At 37.5% G+C, this 26,373-nt stretch overlaps 1 protein-coding gene across 15 annotated transcripts in view; it reads left to right on the top strand.

Annotated features, from left to right (window-relative positions):
- Nucleotides 1–26,373, top strand: part of Zbtb20 (zinc finger and BTB domain containing 20) — a 793,136-nt gene that overhangs the window by 489,709 nt on the left and 277,054 nt on the right. The window contains exon 1 of one of the 15 annotated variants that reach the window (XM_047564565.1): nt 9,168–9,280. The exons of 12 other annotated variants lie outside the window; for them this stretch is intronic. The gene's annotated coding sequence lies outside the window, so the exon portion shown is untranslated. Of the gene's footprint in view, nt 1–9,167; nt 9,281–9,916; nt 10,042–26,373 lie in introns of those variants that run through there. 2 more of the 15 variants (XM_047564562.1, XM_047564561.1) reach the window with 2 other exon arrangements.

Consider the following 26,373-nt stretch of genomic DNA (forward strand, 5'->3'; position numbering starts at 1 on the left):
AAGCATCTTTCATACCTGATTCTTCCCTATCCCATATCCAAACAGTGGCCTAATCATTGATGATTTCAACAGGAAAAAAAAAGAGAGAGAGAGAGAGAGAGAGAGAGAGAGAGAGAGAGTAGAAGAATGGAATGTTTGTAACAACAGATGTGCTTATACAAAGCTGTCATACAATGATGTCAAGTTTCAGTCTTTGGTTTACATTCAAGTTAGAAGTGAAGAAAATTTAGGTACTCCTCCTCCAATCTAATCTATAAATATTTGATTATAGACGTAGCAACTGTAACAAACCTGCCCTTTTGCTAGGTGAGAATATTTTAAATATGCCAACCTGGAAACTGCATCAATTCTCAGTACCACCAGAATTTTCTTAGCCTGTTTATAAGAAGAATCAGAAAGAGAACAAATGTACTTCTTTTTACAAATTTTGAAAGAAGATCCCTAGAAATCAGATATTGTGTTTTCTTCTTTATCTAAATCTTCTTGGGTAGTAAAGAAGTTGTATCTATGTTTGGTCTTGTGGTTTCCTTAGTCAAAAAATTTGCATCTAAAGCCTAGGAAAATGTTTGGCCTTCACAGTTGAATGTTTAAACAGGTGTGTGCTACATTGGTCTGGCTCGGGAAAGGTAGTCTTCTCCTTTGAAAACTTTGACATTCAGAGAATGATTCTTATGCCAACTTTCAGGAGTGCTTAAGAAAGAAATGTCAGGTGATTCTTAAGTCTTTTTACCTGGTTACCAACTTACTTGCCTCCCTTCCTTCTGTGTTCTCATGAAGAAATTGATTTAATAGGTTCAAGATATTATTAAATACATTCTGCATTAATATTATATGTCCTCTTTGAATCCAAGTGGCAATACAATAGAATTTCATTTTATAAATAACACCTTTCAAGCTAACACCACAGGGCACAGTACAAAAGAATCAAAATAGAACACAAATGCTGTAATCAAATGCAGACCCCAGGAAGGCTGATTAAAAAGGCATGTTGCTAGTAAGAGCAGCCGACAGGGTAAGTATAGTGGGTCATAGCAGAAAAGCCAGCTGAACGAAGGGTGAACTAAAATAAAATGGACTTGCCTGCCTGATTCACTAGATTTATGACTCTCCTTTGTCATCTTCTTCTTTAGGACTCAGCAATTGAAGGGGAGAGGCATATGTTGAAGGGAGGGATCAAATGTAAGGTCATTGTTTTAGTCAGCTATTTCACTGCTGTGACTAAATGACCTGCCCAGCACAACTGTAGAGGAGGGAAAGTTTATTTGAGGGCTCACGGTTTCAGAGGTCTTAGCCATAGAAGACCAGCTCCATTCCTTGGGGCTTCAGGTGAGGCAGAACATCATGGCGGAAGAACATGGCAGAGGGAAGCAGCTCGCAACATCAGGAATCAGAGAGAGATTCCATAGCATGCCTATGATACACTCTGAGATGAGCCAATAAGACTTGCTTTGCCAGAAAACACAATTGTGTGGAAGCAGGAATATCCATTCTAAAATGGTGAGGCCAGGCCTAGGAGCATATCACTAGATGGATAAGATAGGTGTTTTGTGGTCTGAGTCTCAACATGGTGTACTCTCCATAGAACTCTCTTCTCCACCAACTATATTTTGTGTTCTCAGCCTCTCACAGTCACCATACTTGTCTAATGTCAGGGTTTTGCATTTTTATTTTTTTACTTTTTTTAAATAGCAATTTTTAATTTGTTCTTTTTAGTTATACATGACAGTAGAATATATTTTGATATATCATATACACATGGAGTACAACTTCCCAATCTTGTGGTGGTACATGATGTGGTGTTACACTGGTTGTGTATTCACATGAACATAGGAAAGTTATATCTGATTCATTCTACAGTCTTTCCCATTCCTATCCCCCTTTCTTCCCCCCACTCTCCCCTGTTCAATCCAGTGACCCTACACCCCACCACACCTATTGTGAGTCAGCATCTGCATATCAGAGAGAACATTTTGCCTTTAGTTTGGGGGAATTGGCTTATTTCACTTAGCATGATTGCTTCCAGTTCCATCCATTTACCAGCAAATGCCATAATTTCATTCTTCTTTATGGTTGAGTAATATTCCATTGTGTATATGTACCACATTTTCTTTATCCATTCATTTATTTAAGGGCACCTAGGTTGGTTCCATAGCTTAGCTACTGTGAATTGAGCTGATATGAACATTGATGTGGCTGTGTCACTACAGAAGGCTGATTTTAAGTCCTTTAGGTACATGCCAAGGAGAGGGATAACTGGGTCAAACAGTTGTTCCATTCCAAGTTTTCTGAGGAATCTCCATACTGCTTTCCGGAGTGGTTGCACCAATTTGCAGTCCCACCAGCAATATATGAGTGTACCTTTTCCCTATATCCTTCACAGCATTTATTGTTACTTGTATTCTTGATAATTGCCATTCTGACTGGAGTGAGATGAAATTTCAGTGTAGTTTTAATTTGCATTTCTCTAATTGCTAGTAATGCTGAACATTTTTTTCATATATTTGTTGACCATATTTCTTCTTCTGTGAAGTGTCTGTTCAGTTCCTTAGTCCAGTTATCTATTGGGTTTTTTTTTTTTTTTTTTTGTATTTTTGGTATTAAATTTTTTGAGTTCTCTATATATCGGAGATTAATGCTCTATCTGAGGTGTAGGTGGCAAAGATGGTCTCCCATTCTGTAGGCTCTCTCTTCATGTTCTTTATTGTTTCCATTGCTGTGAAGGAGCTTTTTAGCTTGATACAATGCCATTTATTGATTCTTGATTTTACTTCTTGTGTTTTTGGAGTCTTGTTGAGGAATTTGGTCCTAAGCTGACATGATGGAGATTTGGGCCTATTTTTCCTTCTGGTAAGGGCTTTGTGTTTTTAAATTTGCCTCTAATTACATAATGAAAGTTTCTTTCTCTTTCTTAAAAGAGTTAATAAATTAGGCAGAAAGAGGGAGGTATTTTGGAGTATACCTGTCAACCTATATATAAAACTAATTCTGGAAATGATCACTATGTACCGTAAGTTGTGAACTAAATTGATCACAACAGGAATGATCACTTACTTAATATCAAGGGTAAAACAATAAAGGGTGGCATCCTAGGAAAAATTTACTACTAAATATATGATACATTTATTCAAAAAATTTTAACATATAATTAACAGCCTCCCAAACCCTCTGGGGGGAAAACTCATAAAACAAGCAAATAGGGGTTCTAGAGTCAATTTAAAAATAAAGAGAAAGAGAAATAATAACTGAGGCATTTTTTGCCTTTCTCAAAGCTTTGGGTTGTTTGTAATGACTCCGCTGATTATCCACTTAGTTGAAATTCTGGACTAGGATCACTGATGCATTTATTTAGGTCAATAGTATTTCTGTACATCTTTTTCTTAAGTACATTATAAACATTTAAATATAACATATGTAAGCAGCACTTGGGGGAAAGGGTTATTATACAAATATTAGTACTATGACTCTAAAATGTCTTACGTAGGTTATTGTTTAATAGCCTCTTATTATCCTTAATTCTGACTATGCAAGGAGAGTTGATTTATTAGTAAAGGTGAACAACTGAGAACAATGGTTTATAATTTCCAAAGTAAGTTATTTCATAAAGTATGTGAGCAAATTATAATACCTGTGCCAGCTATCGATATCTTGTCTCTTGGGTGAAAATTTACCAGTCCTTTCCTGCTCTACAAAAATGTATCTGAGTCTTTTAAGTATCTTCCTTTGCCAGCTGGCATAAGGGCGCATGTCAGTACAGGGCATAGAGTGAGAATGTGGAAGAAAGGTCTTTCTTCTCAGTTCCCATGTACTCCTTTGGTATACTCCTGCAGTGTGTATGGTTCCTTCAGAGCCTGGCTTCTGCACCTTGGGCAGCTTCTCTGGCATCTAGCTCCTACAGAACACACGGCTACCCTTGCCCCAGCATCTGAAGCTCAGGTAGTATTTCCAGTGCCAGGCACCCAGCAGCTTCCCTGAGCTCTCACCACACATGCAGACATGCATCCACACCAGAGTATATACATGTATAGACACCTCCCTTTGAATGCCTTTTCCTGCACCCTAAAGTACAGATTTTCAGAAAACTCTGTTGATGAAGTTCCCCAGCAACATCTCTGGCATTCAATGAGTTACAGTCATGCCTTATCCAGCAAGGTCTAGATTCCAACCTAGAGGTAGTAGAGGCCCCTTCCTTTTGTCCTTCAAAATCTGGATCCCTGTCCAAGGTTAGAAGTGACTCTTCCTACAGTCAGCAGATCTGAACCCCTGTCTAGAGGTAGAGGGAACTCTTTCCTGGGCACACTATCTTAGCTCTACAAGTAGCAGGTACTCTATTATTTTGCTTTTTTAATATTATTTAGAGTTCTGTTTACTTCTTACTAGCTACTCCCCATTACTTTAATCCACTATTCTTGTTAATAATTTTTAAACTAAACTGTTCTGTTCATGTTACTGTGTGTTTTCTCCTTCATGATGGACCCTGGCTGATATATACCAAAATACTATTAAAACAGTCTATATTCTTCAAAAATAAGAGAAAGTAAATATGACAAATAAATTCTTCATAAAACAGATTAGTAATGGTACAATGTGCTTTATCTAGGGTGTGCTATTAGATGAACAAAATGCTTTGAGAATTTGATGCTAGATTTAATGGTGGTAAGAGAATATGGTGCTATATGTTAACAATACATGTAGTTTTAAAGATCCATTTTAAAGCATTTTACTTGATTTCACTGAGTTTGTTAAAACATAAGCTATTTATAAACAGCAAAAGTCTGAACTCCAAATCATTTGTTGATCTGGAAAATATGCTGTGCAATAATAATTATATAAAGTGCATTTGTAGATTATTAATGCTAAAGTAAGAGTGATATTGATAATATACTGAGAACCCCAAAAATTCTTAGCACTTTGATTTATTGGATCCTCAGAGCAATACCAATGGATTCTGTTATTATCCCTGTTCTATAAGTGAGAAAAGAGACATTTGGGAAGGTTAAGGAACTGACTAAAGTAATACAGATAGTAATATTTAGAGCCAAAATTTGAACATAGATCTGCTTGTGAGCCCTGAACCTTAAGTACTGTTTCCAGAAAATGAAGCAAATGACAAGATACCTGTGAAAATAAACACAGGCTATTTGGTTTTTGATTGTTTTCACCGAAGATTTAGATCAAAACAAAACTAAAGCATCCCTGAAATGTATAGCACACTGAAATATTTCTGATTCAACCAGCCTATTACTTTTACTTAACCAGTTATGGACAAACTGAGTGAACAGTGGTGATCAAATCCCCAGAACCAAAGTGTTAACAGTGTATCAAAAACACAGCAGCCTTTATTCAGAGCTGAATTGAAGGCAGATGAAATATTAACAGCAGTTCTAGCAGCACAAAATGAAATATGAGATCCTGTATCAGAAATTATTAGTAACCTGTTAAAAGAAATGCTGAAAAATGGCAGTTACCAAATTAAAACTGGGAAACAGAAACCAAATGGGAAATTTCAAAAAGTTTGGAGGAAAATAAATGACAGATTGTCCTCTTGGCTCTTATTACTATGCCATCCTAAATCCTACTTGGCAATGGATGGTGGAGGTGAAATAAGAACTGCATCATTGCCAGTGCTGGTCCTCAAATTTGTAGTCCTAAGTGTCTGTGATGGTGTCTGGGATTGATTGGAAAAGTAGTTAGAAGTTGATAGCTTTTGAGCTTTATCTAAATTGAAGAGTCTGGAGACTCTTATTATGAAAGGCTTCCTCTCATTTGTGAATTGGCCCCTTTGCTCCACTTTTGGATGGCTGACTTCCTCCATGCAGAGCTACACTGAATGTTCTATGTGGGAAAGCTATTCTCCTTAAATGCCTTCAAATTTAAAGCACTATCTGGATATGTTAGTGTTTATGATTCAAAATACTAGCATCAAAAGAGTGAGAGAGGATAGGAATACAAAATACCAAGCAGTAAATGAAGGAGATATTTTTCCATCAGTAACTAAGAGCAGAAAAATTGCTATAAGCTGAGTTGTTGAGCATTTGATGCCAGAGGAGGGGGAGGAAATGAGCTATAGAACCATCAGATCTTAGTGTTGGCAGAGACCATGGAGTTCATGCAGTCCAACCCTATCATTTTTCAATGAAGAGACTGAGACATGGGGAGTTAAGGGACTTGACTTGCCCAAGACACATAGTTGTTTACTGACAGTCATGCCAAAAACATTTCCCAACTCCCAGTCCGGAACTCTGATGTTCAGCATGCTACTACCATCCTCTACTGAAAATTAACACTAACCCAGCCTGGAACATAGAAGAATCCAGCATCTGTGGGGAGCAAGAAAAAGAATGCATTTAAAAGTGGAAATCAGTTGTGAGTAGTTGGCCAAACTTGTGCAAGCCATTTTGTGTCAGTTTCCTTTCCAGGCCTGCCCATAACATGGAAGAAAAGAATTTGGTGGCAATCCCCTAAGGTTTATAAGTATTTGTTCAGGTTTGATTTGTTTGGAGAATTCTTCTGCATAGAAGTTATCTCCAGGTATAGACTGGCTTGTGGGTGGCATTGCTATTGATCCCTGTTATTTACTTGAGACTTTCTTTCTCCTGCTGTGAAATTGTTTCAGTCTTAGTAGTGTATGTGTGTGTGTGTGTGTTTGGGGATGTGTGTGTGTGTGTGTGTTTGGGGGTGAGGGGGTGTTCTTTCCATGAGACACTCCTGTGAATCAGAAGTAGCTTTAAGATGTAAGAATTATCCTCTCTTAACCCTTGTCTTCTGCTAGCCTCCTGGAGAACTTGGAACATTTTGGGAACTTTTTCTCAGGCTTATGAGTTTGTTGAAATAATTTTTCTTTATTTGGAAGCACAGAGTAGTTTGAAGTAAACCAGTACCAAAGAAGTTACAATAAAAATGTCTCAATAGGATTCCTTAAGAAATAGCAGTACAGGTCTTTCAAACCAGTCAAATATTTTTCAGAATAGGGCAACCAGAAATGAGAGAATCAGAGAATATGATGAAAACTACAGATGGAACACTTTGCATGAAAAGTGATTATGTATAAGAGAGTGCTCAGGAGTGGGTAGGAGTGGAGTGGGAAAGGAGGGGTAACTGAAACAAGAGAAGATAATGCTTGACCAGGTCTAGTAAAATATTCCCTGCCACAACCACTGTTCCATGAAGAGATTGAGCCAAGAGGCCTGAATAAACTAACCTTAAGTTCAGAGTTGCCATTATTGTGGGAGGCATCAGGGAGAACACATCCGGACTCGTGTTACACAGTAATCACTGCTGGGTGTCAGCATTCATCAGCCAGATGGTCAGACCCACAATTAATCAATTAGGCTGGGATGATCAACTGAACTAAGTTTTCCCCTTTGGTAAAAAACCCTCATCATGCGGTCAAGGCCAATAGTACTTTTATCCTGTTGCTTTTGGAGAAGCTTCTAAAAATTCCTCTTTTCTTTTTTAGGCCTCTAGTTACTGGACACTGTTAGGCTCCAAGTTGCTTTGACAACATAGATACCCCAAATAAAGGTTTTCACATGGTAGATTATCACCATCCTCTATGTTCAATTATGGTGTTTAACATACCACACAAAGATAGGCTTTTTAAAGCAGTGTTGTAAGCCGTGTTGTTTGACTGATGTTACTAGTCTTTGAACTGGTTCCACTCAATCCAATGAAACAAAAATGAAATGGATTCTTTTACTGGGAACTTATAAAGATGATATAGTAATCAAACAATAACAATAATAGCAACTCATGACATATTCACCATGAGACAGATACTGCTCTGACAGAGATGGATAAACATTGAGTCAGTCTTTATAATAATTCAGTGATGATGAGAACATTACTTCCATTTCAAAGATAAGGCAAGTGAGACTGGGAAGTTCATTAAACATTTAATAAAGATGTGTTGAGACGTTTCAATACTGTAGGATGAATGGAATATAGGTTTTCTTAAACATATATATTTATGCATCCAAAAGATAACAATTAGAAATACATCATGAATTTTCATTATCCCTCTTCAAATAACCTTGAAGAATTCTTGTGCTGGTCTTTCCAAATCTGTTGATCCCATTCTGCCTTCCAGGCCACTGTCCTCCATACCATTTGACTTGGTATTGTTTTCTTCCTTGTTTCAGTGTCACCACCACTGTTTGCACTAATTCTCAGTCTCCCCTCTGGCATCCTTATCTAGATATGATACCTCTAAGGCTGAATGAAATACCAAGAGATTGTGTAATTTGACTTACAGGGCAATTGCCTCCTCTGAAACAAAAAGTTTGGCACTGATTTATTTTTTTACATTGAACCTGTTTTTTTCTTCCCTCAGAGCTTCATTTTTACTCTCTCCTTGCTATATTGCTTTACACATTACAGGGAGGATTTAAAAATCCTATTGGTGGGAAATATCACTTCTGATGGATGACTGTACTGACACCCCACTGAATAGGTGGGGAATAGAAGTGAATAGAAGTGAATGAAATAGAAGTGAACACAAATTCTAAGTTCCTCTGTGTTTTATCGTTCAACTTGTCTGTCTCTTTTCTCCCAGCTCTTCTCTACTCTTGAGTTTTACTTAGAGAGTGCTCCTTTTCAACCATCTTATGCAGATTATTCAAGGTTACTGTTGACCCAAATGTACCCCTTAGAGAAATCAGGCTCTTACTCATAATTATATTATTTATGAAGGATGAGACTTTTGCTATCTAACTGCAGTGCTTTGCTTTTTATTTGTTTTGCTACTTACCAAATTGGGAAAGTAATATCAAAGTGCCAGAAGAGTACATAGATAACCATTTCTTACCTGAAGTTTGGGAACACATGGGAAAAAAGGTATTCCAGAAATGGTAAGGAGCATCTTTTCTCCTCCGAGACTCTACCAGTATCCTCTTTTACTGACTGTGTTACTCTGTTTTGCAAGCATGTTTCTCCTTGCTACCCCTTTTTCTGCAGTCCTACAATCTTCCCCCCAGTGCTGATGAAGCTCTTTCATTTTGACCTGCAGTATCCCTGTGGACTGCAGAGTTGAGCCCTGCCATCTAGACTGCCTTTCTGCTTCATTTTGCTCCTGACCTAAACCCCCCTGCTATTCCAGGCCTGGCCTCTCATGACCAGAGACTGCTGACTCATCCTGGCCTGTGCCAAGCTGTGCAGTCGCTTAGTGATGTGGACAGGAGTCGAAGGACTAGAATGAGATCACTGAACTCATTTCACTTGTTGCTTACGGTACAGTCCAGCATGAGCTGGAAATGTAGGAACCTCAGCCTCCCGAGCAGAAAGAGTAAGTAGATTAAACACACCGCATCACCAAGTCCTCAACACGCAGTGGACGGGTGGCGGGCGGGGGCTTGCTTGATCATGGCCGTGGCTAGGGCATTCCGGTTCATCAGGAGTTTTCCTTTGTCCTCTCTTCTTCCTCTCCTTCACAGTTGCACCCTTCCCCCCTTCCCTGAACTTCCCTTCTGAAAATGTCCGGATGGTACAGCAATGATCTGGGCAGAAATGAAATTTTGCTAATAAGCAGCCTCCGCATGAAACCCTGGAACAGTAACACTGCTGAAACTGCTTAGTTTAGTTTGTCTACTGGGAACTCACATGAACTTCCCAACAGAATTGAAGAGGATGAGAAAGGCTTTTTCTTTTTTTTTTCTTTTTCTTCTCCCTTCCTTCTTGATCCTCTTTTTCTTTCTGTTTTAAGGGAGGTAGTTTCAGGAGACATGGCCGCATTCTGGTATGGTGTAAAGTTTTCCGTCAGGAGACAATAATGTACATTCCTCTGGCAGGACGGGGTGGGTTTTTTTTGTTTCTCTTGCTGTTGTTTATTTATAAGACATTTCCTCTCAGTTAGTGGAACTTAGATCGTAAGAGGCTCCAGTGATTTTCCTTCCACCTCCCCTCCCTAATTTCTGTGCTTCAGCACTCTGGAACACTGTGAACTCCACACACTAATCAGAGCAGGGAGCTAACAGCCAGGCCTGGACGCTCTCAAGAGACTGTGCTGATTCTCAGTCGTCACTCCTTGGATCAGGAACCACAGTCCTGGTGAGTGGTGAGGTTCCAGAATTTGATGTGTCAAGGATTCTATTCTTGGTGTCTCTGAGAAAGGCAGGGAATAAAGGGTGTTTTAACAAACAACAACAAAAAATACATTTTTTTTTTTTTAAAAAAGCTACCAATCAAGCAGAGTGATGGAGATTTTTAGCGTGCACAGCTGAGAGCACTCTATGGACAATGGCAGAGCCTTGAGTCCGTGCTTAGGAGGAGCCTGCAGGCATGGTTTTGTGCTGCCACAGATGGCTTTTGGCCTTGACATACCTAGCTAACATCCCTATGGGGGAGGAAGGTAGGTGAGTGGGAACAGGGAGGTAGTATCCAGGGTGGTAGGTGGGGGAAATGAAAGTGGAATTGTTCATTTGAGTTTCCCTCTACCAACTCTTCATGCATCTTTGTTCTGAGCATTTATGTTATACTCACAATACTTACATACCCAGCTAAGCTGGAAAGAAATTCTATAGTGGATGTTTAGCAAAAGAATATTGCTAATACTGTTCTTCTAAAGATCACTTTGCTTAGAACTGCTCCCCACTTTTATTTGTCACATCCTTTTCTTTATTCTGCTGCATTCATGGTATGGAGCAGAAGAATGCAATGACAATCCTTATTTGGTTCCAGGGAAATTCATCATCCTGACATAGGAAAACTAGATGACTGTCCTCCTGGAATCAAACCCAAATATAGTATTGTCCTCAATATAAAAGACTTTGGTTGAGTAGGCTCTGGGAAGTTGTTGAAGGAATGAAATGGGAGTGGGGACGTTGCATCCTGTCTGATATGAGACTATCAGATCAGCCACCAGCCCAGCTTTCTGAGCCAAGGAGAGCCTGTCATGCCCTTCTTATTAACTTGTACTGTACTTAGAAGTGAAATTTCAGGTGGAATGTATTTTCATCCTTTGCCATGTGATCCCTACTTAGTTGTTCTTCTACAGGTATTTGATCTCACTGTGCTTTCTCATCTTCTTTCTAATTTCAAGACTCTGGCAAGTCCTGAACTATTGAGTGGAAAAAAAAATGAAAAAAAAAAAAAAAAAAAACCCAAGAAAACATGGTGGCCATAAAAGCATTCGACTGTGTGGCAGCATCTGAAGTGAATTGCTCTTTGGAGAGGGAAGGAGTCTTTGATGTCCCCAATATGGTTCTCATAGGCTAAAACTTCCCAGAACCACAACCCAGCCTAAGGGGCAGTTACTCGATGTTCTTAAATATTTGGAAAGAGATGCTATTTTATTGTTTTAGTTGTCTTTGCTATTAACACATTGCCAGTAGATTCCTCCTAGAGTTAAAAATGCTTTAGCAATAGTTGATTTTACATCTAACCAGATGTGTATTGAATGGGTCCATTGTGTGCACTCTTGTCCAAGCTGGCACAATGATCCAACATATAACATTGGTACTTAGCTTTGGAATTTTGTTTGCTACTCTGGTCAATTCAGATTCTTAACCAAACACTTCGTGCATGCTTATCCCAAGTCCCTATAGAAACTAACCACTGCTACAACCTCATCAGGGTTTGTCAGGATGCTTAGAAGAAACAGTAACCTTCCTATCACAATTCCTATAGTTTCTGAGACTCATCAAATTCCTCATCCATCATTGTGATAGGAAGCAATCTCAATTTTATTACAGCCAACATGCTTAAAGCTTATGAACTTAATATAATAATAAATTTTGCCTGTTTCAGTTAGCCCATGTTAGTTATGCCTATACTGTTCATATATATGATGTTTCTTGGGTATTTCCCATGAGCTCTCTCTCTCTCTTTTTTTTTTTTCTTTTTGGTACCGGGGATTGAACCCAAGGGTGCTTACCCATCAAGTCACGTCCCCAGCCCTTTTTATTTTTTATTTTGAGACAGGGTTTTGCTAAGTTGCTTAGGGACTCACTAATTTGCTGAGGCTGGCCTCAAACTTGAGATCCTCCTGCCTCAGCCTCCTGAGTCACTGGGGTTACAGGCATGCACCACCACATCCAGCAGTTCTCTTGTTTTCTTAAGAAAGAAGATGAAGGGGAAAATGGTAATAAGATTGTTTAAACATGGAATAAAAACTGTAACTAGTTCTTAGGCCATTACCACCAAGAGCTACACAGGAGACTGTGCCTCAGTTGGTTAACTCTCAGACTACACAGTCTCAGGGAAGTGTCTTTTAGTGTCAGGTAAGAACTCAGAGTCCATTTGGACTATGTGGAAGGGAATGTGGATCTCTTAACACTTGGAAAACACTTTATTCTGAAACTAAAATTGTATTTAAAATTTCATAAGTGACTTTAGGTAAAGACAAATATCTAAGAGTATATCCCAACAGGTGACATTTTAAAAATCTAAGCTGTAAGATATTTTCCTTGTGGTTGCTAAGGTCTGGAATTTCACATGGCTATGGAAGAATTCTGTAGCTAAAATATGAGAAATTGGAGTTTGATTAATATACCTCTGAAAGAAGAATAAAACAATATATTTCTTTGAACTTAGATGATTGTATTAGTATTACCTGATTTTTTTAATACCTATATTACAAGATTTCATAGTGTCCTTTTAATAATTCAGTGCTCATCTGGAAATTTTAATTTTATTACATTAATGAATATGCATATTTTAAAATATATGTTTTCTTGCACACACATTTTAGATGTAAACACTTCCTATATGTTATATTCATTTAAATTAGGCAGTCACAATTATACACAAATGAAATTAGTAAATAACAGAATTGTGATTGCCCCATTAAGAAATTATTTTTTTCTCATTTATACAGAGATGCATTTTGGTATTTATATGATTTCCTAAGAAGGACATAATTAAAAAACTTTAAAAAGAGTTGATTCCTTGTTTGGATATGTGTATTGGTTCACATCTGCAAATATAAATATATATATATATTTGCAAAATCACTTAACTATATTCAAATATTAAAAATATGACCAAATACTTGCCTGTTCACTCAATAAAATGTTTTATAAACTGACTATAAGCAAAATGAATATTTCATCCACTGAGAACACAGAAAAGTTTGCACAGATATTTATGAAAGGTATCTTCAAAAGGCAAGATTTGGTGATAACTTTGATAGTTTTCTGATATCTTTGGCTATTGTTCTCCATTAAATATATATCAGTTTATAAAATTAAATTCTATTATGCCCAATTTCAAAATAGGAATTGCTATGTGTATAAAGTAGTTTAAAATTAAATCAAAGGCAAATTCCTCATAATTATCTTAAAATTGAGAGTATATTTAATGATTTTACTTTTTGTAAGAATTAATACATATACAGATGACCCAGTTTATTCTGGTTTCTCAAGTTACTTAGCTGTGTATTAAATACCTTGATACTGCATTTATATATGAGCAACAGTGATTCTAATTTTCCAAATACCTTTTCAAGATACCCAGTCAAATCGTATCCTATGAAGTCACACTTTTTTCTCTGAAGCTTTCAATGATTACCCAAACTAAGAGTGAATTGACCTTAATAGCATTTTTTAAATCAGTGTATGTCACTTGACATACACTACCTTGAATTGAAATTTTGTACATATGAAATTGAAAGTGGTTAGAGGTCAGGTATTGTATTTTATGTTTGTTTATTTTTCTGACTTCCAACAAATTGCCTCAGTCTTAGTGGAGGATCAATGAATAGGTGATGAATGAATGAATAAATGAATGAATGAATATCTACATGACAGTGCACTGACAATGAACATATCTTGCTTATCATAATGGGACAAATGTGTCCAGAAAACAAATCAATAAATTATTCCATATCTGAGCCTCTTAACCTTCTATGTTAGATCTTCCAGCTACCTGAACAGCATCGCCAGCCTTTTGCTGAAGTACTTTCTCTAACCCCCACAAAGAACGGATAATTTCTGATGGGACACTAGAGTCTCAAATTACAGTGGTTTCATTCATTTTCCAGGACTTGTGAAGGTGACCCAACACCTAGTGTGGTTATTAGCTTGTGCAGTCTGAAAATACCAGTCTGACCTGTAATGTATCACATTAATAGAGGCCTCTCCAGCTCAAGACTGTTTGCTTACAGTCAGTCAGTGGTTCTTCCTTTTCCTCAAACTCGACATCTGAGGAGCTGACTGATGTCAAATGCACAAATGCATGAATATTGGCTATGAATGCCCCATGAAGTAGACAGGGGAGAGGAGGGGTAGACAGACAGCACAACAAAGAACAGGGGCAAGAGGACAGGCAGCCAAATCATTTGCTCTGTCTTAACAAGCACTAATTAAATGCCCTGGTTGAGGTAAATAATAGCTGAAAATAGTCAAGTTCAATTGTTTCTGATCGATGAGTAGAGAAATTTGTGGAATCACTTGGTGTTGCTTCAATCATTAAGCTGCAGCAAACTAAGACATCGTCAGAGGAGAGAGACATCAACTTGAGCCAGCCCCTAAAGGGCCATTTGCTAAGTCCCTATTGTAGCACTCTAAATGATACCCTGCAGATATAAATCACATCCAGAAAACAACTGCATAGAGTACAAACTGACCCTAATAAACAATAATTAAAAGAAATCAAAATATTGTGTAAACTGGGCTTTAACCTCAACTATATCAGTGATCAATCAACTTGCGGTTCTCCAAACTACATCTGATTCTGTCTTCTAAACCAAATTATTTTCTGGAGCTTCTGATATACATAAATGAAGTGTTCATTTTTATCTCTTTTTATTTTTCCTATTCACACTCTAGTAAACCGAATACCTAGATGTAAGCAGCCAAAGGGAGAAAGAAGTGATTCACATAATGGATAATTAACCCTTCAACAATGAAAAGTTAACTCTCTGCAGACATGCCAAAAAGTGGAATGTTTTCTTGTTGAATTTGTTCTCCTCTGGATGTTAACACATAGAGGACATTTTTATTAGCACAAACTTGGCACCAAACAACCTGTTCATCCTCAAGCTATTAAAGCCACACTCACCTTCCAGTTCATTCTGGCAGAATTTGTAGTATGATGTCCTCTTGGGTAGTCATGTACAAATCACTCTGAGGGACAAATTGTATGTGTGCCTAATCCACTTTTGAAAATGAAAGAAAAGAGTCTCTTTTATGAAAAACAGAAAATATGGAAAGACATAAATTGTAATAAAAAGTATTAGCACCTTGTACCTCCTGCTAATTGCCTTCCTAGTCAAGAGGAACCAATATAGCATAATAAAAGTTAGAGCTACATCATGATCAGAATGCCAAAAATTGCCTCTATCTTTCAATATTGAATTGGAAAAAAAGGTGCAAACTTTAAACTACCCGTGTAGGCATTATTTAGGCTCCTAAATTAAGGAGCATACTTCATTTTTCTAAGAAGGATAATAGTACCATTTGACTGACTTTCCAGTTTGTTATTAGGATCAGAGTACAAAGACTGTTTCTTCATTACATTCTTTAAACATGGATTTAACATTCAGTCAATCATTCATTTATGAAACATTTTTGAACCCTTACTCTGTGTCAGTTATTATCCTAGAAGCTAATCATTGATTTACTTAGTAACAAATATTTATTGAGAAATTCAAATTATGTACCAGGTACTATGCCAGGGGCTGGAGATTCTCTAGTAAATAACACAAATGAAAATCTCTGTTCTCACAGTACTTGCTTTCTAGGAGAGAAAAATCATGTTAGATAGTGATCATTGCTAGGCGGGAAAGTAAAGGAGGAAAGAAAGAATGAGAGCCAGAGCAAGAGATGCAAGTTTGCAAATTTAAATGTATGGAAAGGGAAAACTTCATTGAGGGGACATTTGAGAAAAGGCTTCAGTGAGGCTGAAGAAGCCATGTTTTGGGGATATCTACGCAAATAAACACATTTTGTTCGTAGACCCATGAAGAGCAACAGCCTTGTACAAGATTGTGTCTAATCTCATAGAAGTTGGTTGTAGAGTAGTGGTTACCAGAGGCCAGGGAGAGAAGAGGAGTAGGAAGGATGGGGAGAGGTTCGTCTGAAGTGCTATTGTACAGGAATGTGACTATAGATGATGATAATGGACTGTATATTTTTAAAAGTTGAAAGAAGGGATTTTGAATGTTTTCATCATAAAGAAATGATAAATGTCTGAGGAGATAGCTAGGTTTAATCTGACTGAAACATAACATACTTTATATGTTTATCAAAACATCACCATTAATATGTATACTTTTAATCTTTTTGTGTATCAATTAAATTTTATTTAAATTTTAAAATAAATTTTAAGACTCACATAAGTACATTTAAAAATAAAATGGTGTACAACACATGAAAAAAAGAATGCATCTGGCAAGTCTTCATAGCAGGATCAGAGTGGGCAAACAGAACGGGAAGGGGTAAGGTAATGGAGGCAGTGTGGCCTAATCACATAGGTCCTTATGTGCTATATAGCGAAGAAGCTGGTTTTGTCCTTGACAACACAGTGATTAAATAAGGCATGGTCTTAAGTTCCTCACTACAGGAAGGACAGATAGACACACTGGTTAAGATAATGCTGTAGGCTAAATAGCATAACTGAAGGATGTTCAAGGAGACTTAGAAGCACACAAGAGTGAGCATTCAGCAGAATGTACTTTGGAATGAAGAGTCAGGGGAAAATTCACAGAAGAGACAATAAATCCATGCTGGGCCTTGAAGGATTTTCCCCAATGGTCAGAGGGAGGAAGAGAATTCAGTAAGAGGACCAGCAGGGGCAAAGACACTTAAAATTGGAAATAGCGTGGCAGAGTTGAGGAACAGTATCACTGATGTTTAGTAGGGGAGTGGGGAGAAATGAGGCTGTATATGTAGGCAGGGAACAATCATGTTGTGCCTTGATTGCCATGCAAAGATGTTTTAACTTCATCTTGTAGCATTTGGGGAGCCATTGAAAGGTTTTAAGTAGAGAAGGTTAATGATTTTTCGTGTTACAGAAGATCACCCTGGCAGCAGAGTGGAGGATAGATTATAGGAATGGGAGAATAGAGGCAGGAAAATGAGTTAGGAGGCCACTTAAATTGTTCAGACAGGAAACAATGAAGCCCTGAACTAGGACAATGACTATGGGAATAGATAGAGAGGAGGAGACATGTTCAAGAGATAAGAGGCAGAATGGACCCAATTTAATATGCTTTGGACTGGGCATCAAGAGAAGAAGGAATTTTGGATTGCTCCCAGGCTTCTGCCTTATACAAGTAAGCTAGAAAAGTGATGAGAGGACTAGGTCTTACAGATTGGAAGAAGATGATAAATTTGCTTTTTAATGTGTTCAATTCGGGAATGAGTTTAATTTTGGTATTCCAAACTAAATCTAATTACTTAAGGGGGCATCTAGACTGATAACTAGTAGTAGTTAGATTTAGTCAGGTATACTAAAAACAAAAAAGTAAAAAGACATATAAATTTGGCTTCTGAAGCATGGTAGTAGTTAGAATTAGGGAATAAACATTTCTCAAGAAAAATATATTGAAAGAAGGTAAAAGGGAGCAGATCCTTGGAGGACACCACATTTATGGAACAGAGAGAGAAAGAAGGAACTTCAGAGAATATCATTACGCACAACTATTTATTATGTACCAGTCACTGTGGTAGATGGTGGGGGGAACCAAAATAACTGGCCCCAGATTCTGCCCCAGAAGAGTTTGCACAAATATAAAAGGCTTTTATTACTATCAGCACTAACCATAGGGCAATGCTAACGACGGAAATGCCCAAGTGTAACAGAGAAAGTAATGCAGAATATTTAATTAGCATCAAGGGAGATTATTATAAAGGCAGAATCTTGGAAAGTTTGCTGCATGCATTTTTTTGCTATGCAGTTCATTTCTGATTTCTCTAATGCTTGTATGTGTATGTTCCAGTGTTAGCATGGGTTCAAGCTATTGGCAAAACAAGCCAGGTGTAAATTATGGTAGAATTGAAATCGATAGCACTTTGAAGCACTGGAGTGCCCAGTTCACATCAGGGCGTGCGTCTGTGTTCACTGAAACATGGCTATCAAGTGCACCCCGAGTCATTAGATGTGTTATCCAGTGAATAACAGCATAATGATATTTTAGCAGAGCAGCCTTATGATAAATTCTGCTTTAGTGAAACCCCATATACAGAGCAATTTCTCCTGGCCGTGTACATTGCATGGCAAAGAAAGGATATCCTGCTGCGTATCAGAAGGCTGTAATTTCATTTAGGGGTTCTATTGACATCGTAAACTGCAAGAGCAGAGCTCAAGTGGCTATTTAAGTCATAGGAACTTCAAGCTAAAATTACTGCCTGGTCCTAATCGCCACCTCCAGGGGACTCCTGCCTATACATATATGCTTTATGTTTCTATCTTTGTGTCTATAAATACTCCATCACTCCAGGGGCTGAGGTGATAAGCTGTCCTAAAATATGACAGGTATCTGTCACCTTTTACAGGCTTAAGGGGTAATGGCAGTTATATTATTCATTGAAGGTCAAATGATAAAAGGAGTCAAAACACCCTTCCCCTCCCCAAACAAGTTCACTGTACAGGTGTTCCTGTTTTTCTGCTTTAAAACAATTTAAGATCAGGATCTTCCAGCATTCTAAAGGTAGAAAATGAAGGACTTATATTTACTTGTGCAGCAGGTTACAGCCTGTAAGCACTTGCCCCATTCCTTTCCCCTCTTTGCCTTGACACATGCTCACTTGTGAAAATAACAGAAACTGTAGTCTTGGTGTTCAGTAAAATACAGGTAATGTAGTGCCCCATTAAAGTGATTTCCTAGATATCTAACAGGGGCATTCTATCTTGAGATACACTCAGACTGAAAACAGGAACCCATGTAATTTAGTTGAAAGTTTATACTCTAAGGAAAATACATTTATATAGAATTTCATATTGTCAAATAGTATTTACTAGATGATGCTTTGGACTTGACTCCAGGAGACCAATAAGGAAAGAGTCAAAGTTAAATGTGTTTCTCCTTGGATTTTAATGAAAATTTCATGTTCATCCCTCAATGTGAACAATCAATTTTGTCTAAAGCAGGTACTAGAAAATTTGACACTTCAGTTCAACCATTTTCAGGGATTAGACCACTGATGTTTTACTTGCTTTTTCCTGGGCTTTGGATTCTTATCTGTGTACTGTTTTAATGAGAAGTCCCAGCAGAATTATCATGGTTCAGAATATCACAATAATAATGAAATATAGAATTCTTCATAAGGTGATTGTATTTTATAGTCATTTTATTAATCCTTACCCTATCCTGTAGAGAAGTGAAGGCAGAGAGACAAAGTCACAGTTAGTGAACTGAGGCTAATGTTTTGATTTCCATATTAGCCTGTCTATTGTTCCAGTGCTTCATCATGATACTTTTTATTGCTTAATTAGTATAATTAAAAATTAAAATCTATAAGAGCCAAATCTCTCATCTGTTACCCTGAAACCTTCATTATATGTCTAAACAACTTAATATGCCATTTTCATGTTTCTGAGAAGGGCTACTTCTCTGGTAAGAATATCCTCAAATCATTTCTACCCATTGGAATGTAAACCATATGTAGTATGTGGACATAGATGAGCTTTTAGATGAGGAGTGCAACTCTCTTGTTGCTCTCCGGAGTTTAAGCACAGCAGTTCGATTGGGACTGCAGAGTGCCTGGGTTCTTTCCAGCTGCTTAACTTCAGGAAAACTAATTCTCAGTGCCTCTGTTTCTTTGTCTGTAAAGGAGGAAGAGGAGAAGGAGCAAGATGCTAATCAGAAATTTATTTTCATCAAAAAATTACTGTGAGGAGTGAATGATCTAATAAACATAAATTATTTAAACCAATACCTGGCATACAGTAAGCATTCCATCAACATTAACGGACTTTATCATCGTCACCATTATCCTCTTTCTCCTCCTCCTCATCGCTAATCCTATGGCAGATAATCATGATTTGTACCTGTTAGAAAAAAGCCCACATACCCAAACAAACACACAGGCACACAACCCACCCACCTGGTCCAATGGAGAGCTTCAGCTTTAGTTCATGTTAATCTCAGTATTAGCCTAACTAGAGAACTTAAAAGAAATCCATGCTTCTGATGAGGTAGGCTTGGTACCGAGTTCAGTCTCAACACAGGTTTCAAGTGTTTGTTACAAGATTACTTCATTGCTGAGCCTCACTCCTGTTAGCTACTCACTTTGTCTACTCTCATGAAAATGCTTAAGTCCTTCATGCCTATTTTACCTCTAAGCTGAAAATTCTGTTACAACATGATCCAGTTCAGGTCCATTGAGAAGTTCACCCTTCTGTTTCCAGCTCAATAAATAAATGTACAGAAAATGAGGGAATGAATGAATGTCCTTCATTTCTAGCCTCTCAACTTAAGTCTTAGTTCTATCTGCCTGAGGTGCTAAATGCTGACCTCACTGTCCATCTAGGCCACCACATTCACTATTCTTAGTTATTATTCTCAGTCTTCATTATTTTTGCCTTCTTGCCTGGTACGAACCCTAAATACCAATACCCAATCAATATAGTAGGCCTACCCTCTGCTTCATCTTTTCCTTCCAGTAACCATGAACCCCATTCTAGAACCTGTGTTCTTCCCATTTGGAATTTGAATTTTATTCTTACAGGTGATTCATTATCCATTTGCATTCTAATATAATGCCCTTGACTCTGACCTGGATCCAGATCTTTATATCATGTTATGAATACCTCCTTCATCATTTATTATATTTTGAGAGAATATATTAATAATAAGTGAATAAAAACTGATAATTGAATCCTATCTGTAAGAAACAGCATTGAACTGCTGTGGCAGACTATACATTGTGCCATTTGTTTTGCCTCCCACAATAGTCTTATATTAGCTTCTTGATGAATATCACAGATCTTGTATCCTAAACTTGGTCTTGGTGCCTTATACCTGCTCAAATGACAGGCTGGTGCCAATAACATCTAAAGCTAAATTAATATCAGTTTTAACTGGACAGAGCTGGCATCCAGGTGGTAGTGAGTCTAATGGCAAATATCACATGTAAAAGAGGAGCTAACAGCAAAATGCACCATTGCAGCCAGTAAAAGACCCTTGACAATTGCATGTTGATATGTATTGATTGTGTCACTCTTCTTTTTTCCTTTTCATTTTGTTGTTGTTCTTCTTTGGGGTTTTTTCTATTTGTTTTGTTTTGTGGATTCATTGAAAAAGTGAGAAAAAAATCTTAAAAAGAGGTACATATTAAATTTATAAAACAGTATGGTGCTGAACTTAATTAGTAATTGTTACAATAGTTAACAATGTTACTGATTATCAAAGACACAATACCTGCTCACAAGGATAGTACAGTTTTTATAGTCTTAGTACTAAGAAGAGTAACTAGATCCTTAAACTAATTAGATGGAAATTATTAGTCTATTATTCTGTACCAAAGGAGCAATAAAAAATGGCACTCCAAGAATCCCTGTCATCGTGGCCTGCAATGGTATATAGAAGGCTTGATAGTAGAAAGAGAACTGTAGCTGTAGATCTAAAAACTGGGGTATTGAAAGATGAAAGAAAAAAAGATCTTTGCAGAGAAGCAAAGATGGCATCCAGTGGAGAGATTTGGGGAAACAAGTAGGTAAGATGGAGAAAAATTTCAACCAGTGGGAATGAAGTTGGTGTGCAGACAAAGTAGTGAAATTAGAAATGAAGTCCTCTTTGTAGAATATTAGGATATGAACTTGGAAAGTCAGGTGGAGTTCAGAATTTATTATTTTGGGGTGATGAGATCAATGGCTGTCATACAGTTAGAATGCAGCAGTGGTTTGCTGAATAAATGAAATATTTTACAGAGGCAAACAAAAATAATGAAAGGAGTGTTTTAGGAGTTAACCCGACTATAGTTTTCAGGGTAGATTGAGAGGATTGAGACTCGTCAGAGATGTTGACTGAGAAGTAGTAGCAATAATTCAGATGTAAAGTGAGAAAAACTCAAATTCAGTCATGACTGAGGAGATAAAAGGAGACATTTCAATGAATATTAATAGCACTTTCCATGTCTTTTCCCCACCAACCCACATCCTACCTAACTGTAACTTTAACTGGAAAATCCTTCCTAGATGCCTGACCCCATTTGGTTTTTGATGTGATTTTAGTCCATTATTCCTACAGAGCAGGGTGAGCTTGGGGGAAGGCTCTCAGGTTTACTCAAGCCTCCACTCAGTGAGGACTTTATTACATGTTTGTGAACAACTATCAATGTTTGACAGCTTAAAGCACAAACTCAGGGGACACACAGACTCCTCTAGATTTCCATTCTTGAGCTCCTGATATGCAAGACTCTGTGAGAAAGCTCACATATCAGAGTATTGATCCGTGCAGAAGGATTCTGAAGTAGTATTCATTCGAGTTTCTTAACGCTACTGTCAGTATCTAAAATAACAATAGTCTCTTCCCCTACATTTTCTCCTGACTTTCTTTAATTCATCCAGGTCAGCAACAAAAAGAAAACTTAGGAAAGGTTATATTCCAACAGAGATTACAAGACCATTCCAAGCTCTGTCTTTCCCTGTGAATAGTTCCAGACAGACATCCCAAGTGTATTCTGGGTCTTGATTGTAAGAAATAGTGCTTATAATAACTTGCTTTTGCTTTGTGCCTAGTTCATCCATCATTATCTACATGCATCAGCTGACCCTTCTTTGGACAGTTCTGACTTTTTTAAAGGAAAACAATTTGGCCAATATATCACCTCTATATTCAACCTCCTGTTGACCAAGAATTGCATATATACTTTGCTTTGTTCCTCTTAAGCCAAGTAACCCATTTTATTATATGGTTATTTGAGTATGTGCCTTTTACTATGTGCCTACTCAAAGCTCCTTTTAGATAGGATCATACCTTACTCTTCTTATCTTCGGGGCTCTGCAAAATGTTTGCCCATAGTAAATGACAGTACACAGTTGTGAGCTCTCCTGATTTCATGGATTTTGAACTTGGACAAATTTCTACGATTTTTTTCCATTCCAACTTAAATGAGTTTCTAACATGGAAAATGCCTCCTAAATAAGAAAGTCTCCTGCCTCCCCAGTCAGTCGATCCCAGGTATATACCAGGCCTAATTTTGCCCGTGGGATAGCGAATGAGAAATTGACAGCTTTGCCTGTCAAAACTGCTTGCACAGTGCAGAGTAGCACCATTTATAGGAAGAGTATTTGGAAAATAAAGAAAGGACTGTGTGAGTAGGAGACCTATCGGCCTACAATGGAATGACAGGATTCTGCCTACAAACTGGGGTTAAGACCTGCATATTGATGCCTCTTTTCACCAATTCATGAGTAATGGGTCTCACCCTATTAGGGGGTGTATGGGTTATACAACTGGAAGATGTTGTGCAATCTCTGTAGGTCTTCATGAGGGAGCTGTAGATATACATAAATATATACTTGTTGACAGACCCCTGTATTTATCTGCCTGTCAGTGGGAGCAGACAGGGCTCAGCTCTTCAATAGGCAGGAACTACAGGTCAAAACCATGCTCTTGCTGCTGCTGTGTTTGCTGGGACTTTGCCATGTGAGTCCTGATGGAGGTTGGGGGCAGCTTGTTAGTTGTCGCTTCCATCTAACCTGGGAGAATAGCTCTGGTCTCTGACATAATTAAAGAGACCTATCAAGTGTTGAGTGCCAATGTTCTTGTGGCCAATGGAAGCAGACTCTCAAAAGTATGCTCACTTAACCATAATCTATAATCTTTCAATTGTGCCTCAAAGGTCCACATAGCTTTGCTCTTTCCAAATGTCTGTTATACTGGGCTGATGCTGCCCAACTCTCATGGATGCTGCCCTGCAGAATGTATTTCCTGCTGCAGGCTACACCACTTACTGTCACTTAGACTGTGCCCCACTCAAGAGACATATTCTCTCCCAGTAGGAAAAATTATTGTGCTTCAAGTTTCTAGGAAAAATAGTCTACTAAAGTAGGTGCTTATTTTAGCAGCAGTCATTCCCCTGTAACTATATACATCATTGATTTTCATTGTCTCACAGTACAATATTCCTTATGAAGAAAAAGATTATTTTTGCCCCAAAGTGAAAACACACTGGTGATTGTAAACTGAATTTAAGATTACTTTGTGTATAACAGAGCAAAGCAAGCAGAGCAGACTTGTATATTTAATCTGGACCCATTTACCAGTTTAATTTGATAGTGGAAATTAATTGTGCAATTCTTACTATAACTACAATTGACAGATATTCTTTGTAGTCATTGCTCCTCCCTCTTATGCTTATATGAGGGCATGGGCAATTCTTGCCCACAAAATTCAATATTTTTTCTGGATTATGGCATTATTATAAAAGAAGTAACAAGAAGTTTCTTGGTTAATTTGTTTGGTATCCATTTACTAGAAGTCTAACTGAAGGACACCCAGAAGTGAGTTCATCATAGTAATTTTCTATAAAGAAAAAAGGAAGAGCAGAAGAGTTTTGTCTCAGACTGAATTTGTAACAAAAGTGACTAATTTATCCAAAAGATTTGATGATTTGAGTGGGCTTATTTCTACCTTTCAAAAGGGTATAAGAGAGATATTTCTCTAAGAAGAAGGACTAGTCTCAAATATGGAGGTTTCTTTTTCTGATTACTTTTGTTTGGTTTGCCTTATCATTATTATTATTAATATTAATATCCTTGGGATGGTAGAAAAGCAGATTATTTTTCTGAAGATTATCTTCAATGGAGTAGAAATTAGTAATCTGATCAACCAGACTAAAAGACAATGAAAAAAAAATAAAAAACAAAACTTTCCCTGCAGTTTAAAGATATTGACTGAGCATATGTTTAAAAAAATAAAGATGGACACTTGGGAGTTACAGGCTGGTGCTTCTGTGGGAATGAGCTAGTTAATGTCCCTTTTGATTTTTTACTATTGCTAAATTATTTAAAATTCAGCAAATGCATATAGTTATTTTAAAGGAATATATGAGTTCATGGTTTGCTGTGAGGTCTGCACCTGCTTAAGAGAAACAATAGAAACTTTGAAAGTGGATGATTCCTTAGGAATGAAGACTGTTTAAGCCAGTGTGGCCAAATTTCTCTAGGACAGTGTTTACTGAATATCCTTGATCCTAAGAATTGTCAGGGTCACCTGTGAAATATGCACATTCCTGAGTCTACCCCAGACCTAGAGAAGAGAAACTTCCATGGAAGGGCCTTGGCATTTGAATCTGAAACAAGAAATCTCATAGATCATTATGATTAGGGAAGTTTGTCATTATGATTAGGGAAGTTTGGGAAATACTGCTCAAATAAATTTTTTTTAGAATACATAAAGAGAGGATATTATGTACTACTTTATTCCATATACAAATCTTCCTATAGACACATTTCTGCCTGTTCTCTTTCCAGGAATTCAGAGACATTTCAAATGAAACAAAAGCCTTTTCTAGATGTGTATCATAATTCTTGTTGTTAATAATACCTCATCTCTCTCCTTGTCTGTGCACAGCTGTGTCCTTTAGACTTTGTATTCTTGAGTCCAAGGTCTGGCCAGAACTCAGTGTGACCTTATATTAATATGTACCTTTCCTCACCTCAGTTTTCATTTGCACAATGCAAAGTTGCACAAAATGTTATTTTTAACCATGCCACCTGTATATTGCTACAAATATCAAATATCTTCCACAACTTTGTTTGTAGACTATAACCACATATGATGATTTTTGTGCATGATGGAATATATGTTCAGGTTGAGATGTGTCCATAAGTATTATTTACAGACTATTCCCTATTTCTAAAACCAATGTGAGTCACAATTTAAAATAACTCTTCAGAAATTTTATTTTCTGCATCCGACTATTAAAAGTGTCTTTCAGGGGGATTATTTACAAGAGTTTCTCATATTGACATCCACATAGTGGATACTGGTTTCTTAGAGCAGTAAAAAAGGGAATGAATGATCCTGTGCCTGTTCTGAGTACTAACACTTTTGAGTCCCTGGGGAAAAGGATAATTGTACTCTTCAGCTAAATAGTGGGGGACTGGTAGTGAAATAATTTTTTAAATACTCAAAAATGGGCATGACTCAGACTTGCTATAAATCTATGTGGCAACCAGTTGGCTGGTACGGTAGGAAAAAATAAGAGAAAGCCCTGCTCCTGAGGCTCAAAGGTGAAGATAGAGAAGTACAGTGGCGAGAGTTCACGTTTCCTAAACTCCCTTGTCAGCTCAGCATGTCTTCAGTGTAAATACACATGTGGCAGTGGCCTGTGCACTCATTCACACTTCAGGGAAGCCTGTGGTTTCCTTTTCTCCCTCCATTTTAGCAGTGGGCAGCCTGCAACCTTTTGATCAAGCTGACTTTGTACGTTCCATGACTGAACTCAGCTATGCCAAACATCCTTGAGGAAGTTGACATTTGTGTACTTT

This window comes from Sciurus carolinensis, chromosome 9 (genome assembly GCF_902686445.1).
Source record: "Sciurus carolinensis chromosome 9, mSciCar1.2, whole genome shotgun sequence".
NCBI lineage: Eukaryota > Metazoa > Chordata > Mammalia > Rodentia > Sciuridae > Sciurus > Sciurus carolinensis.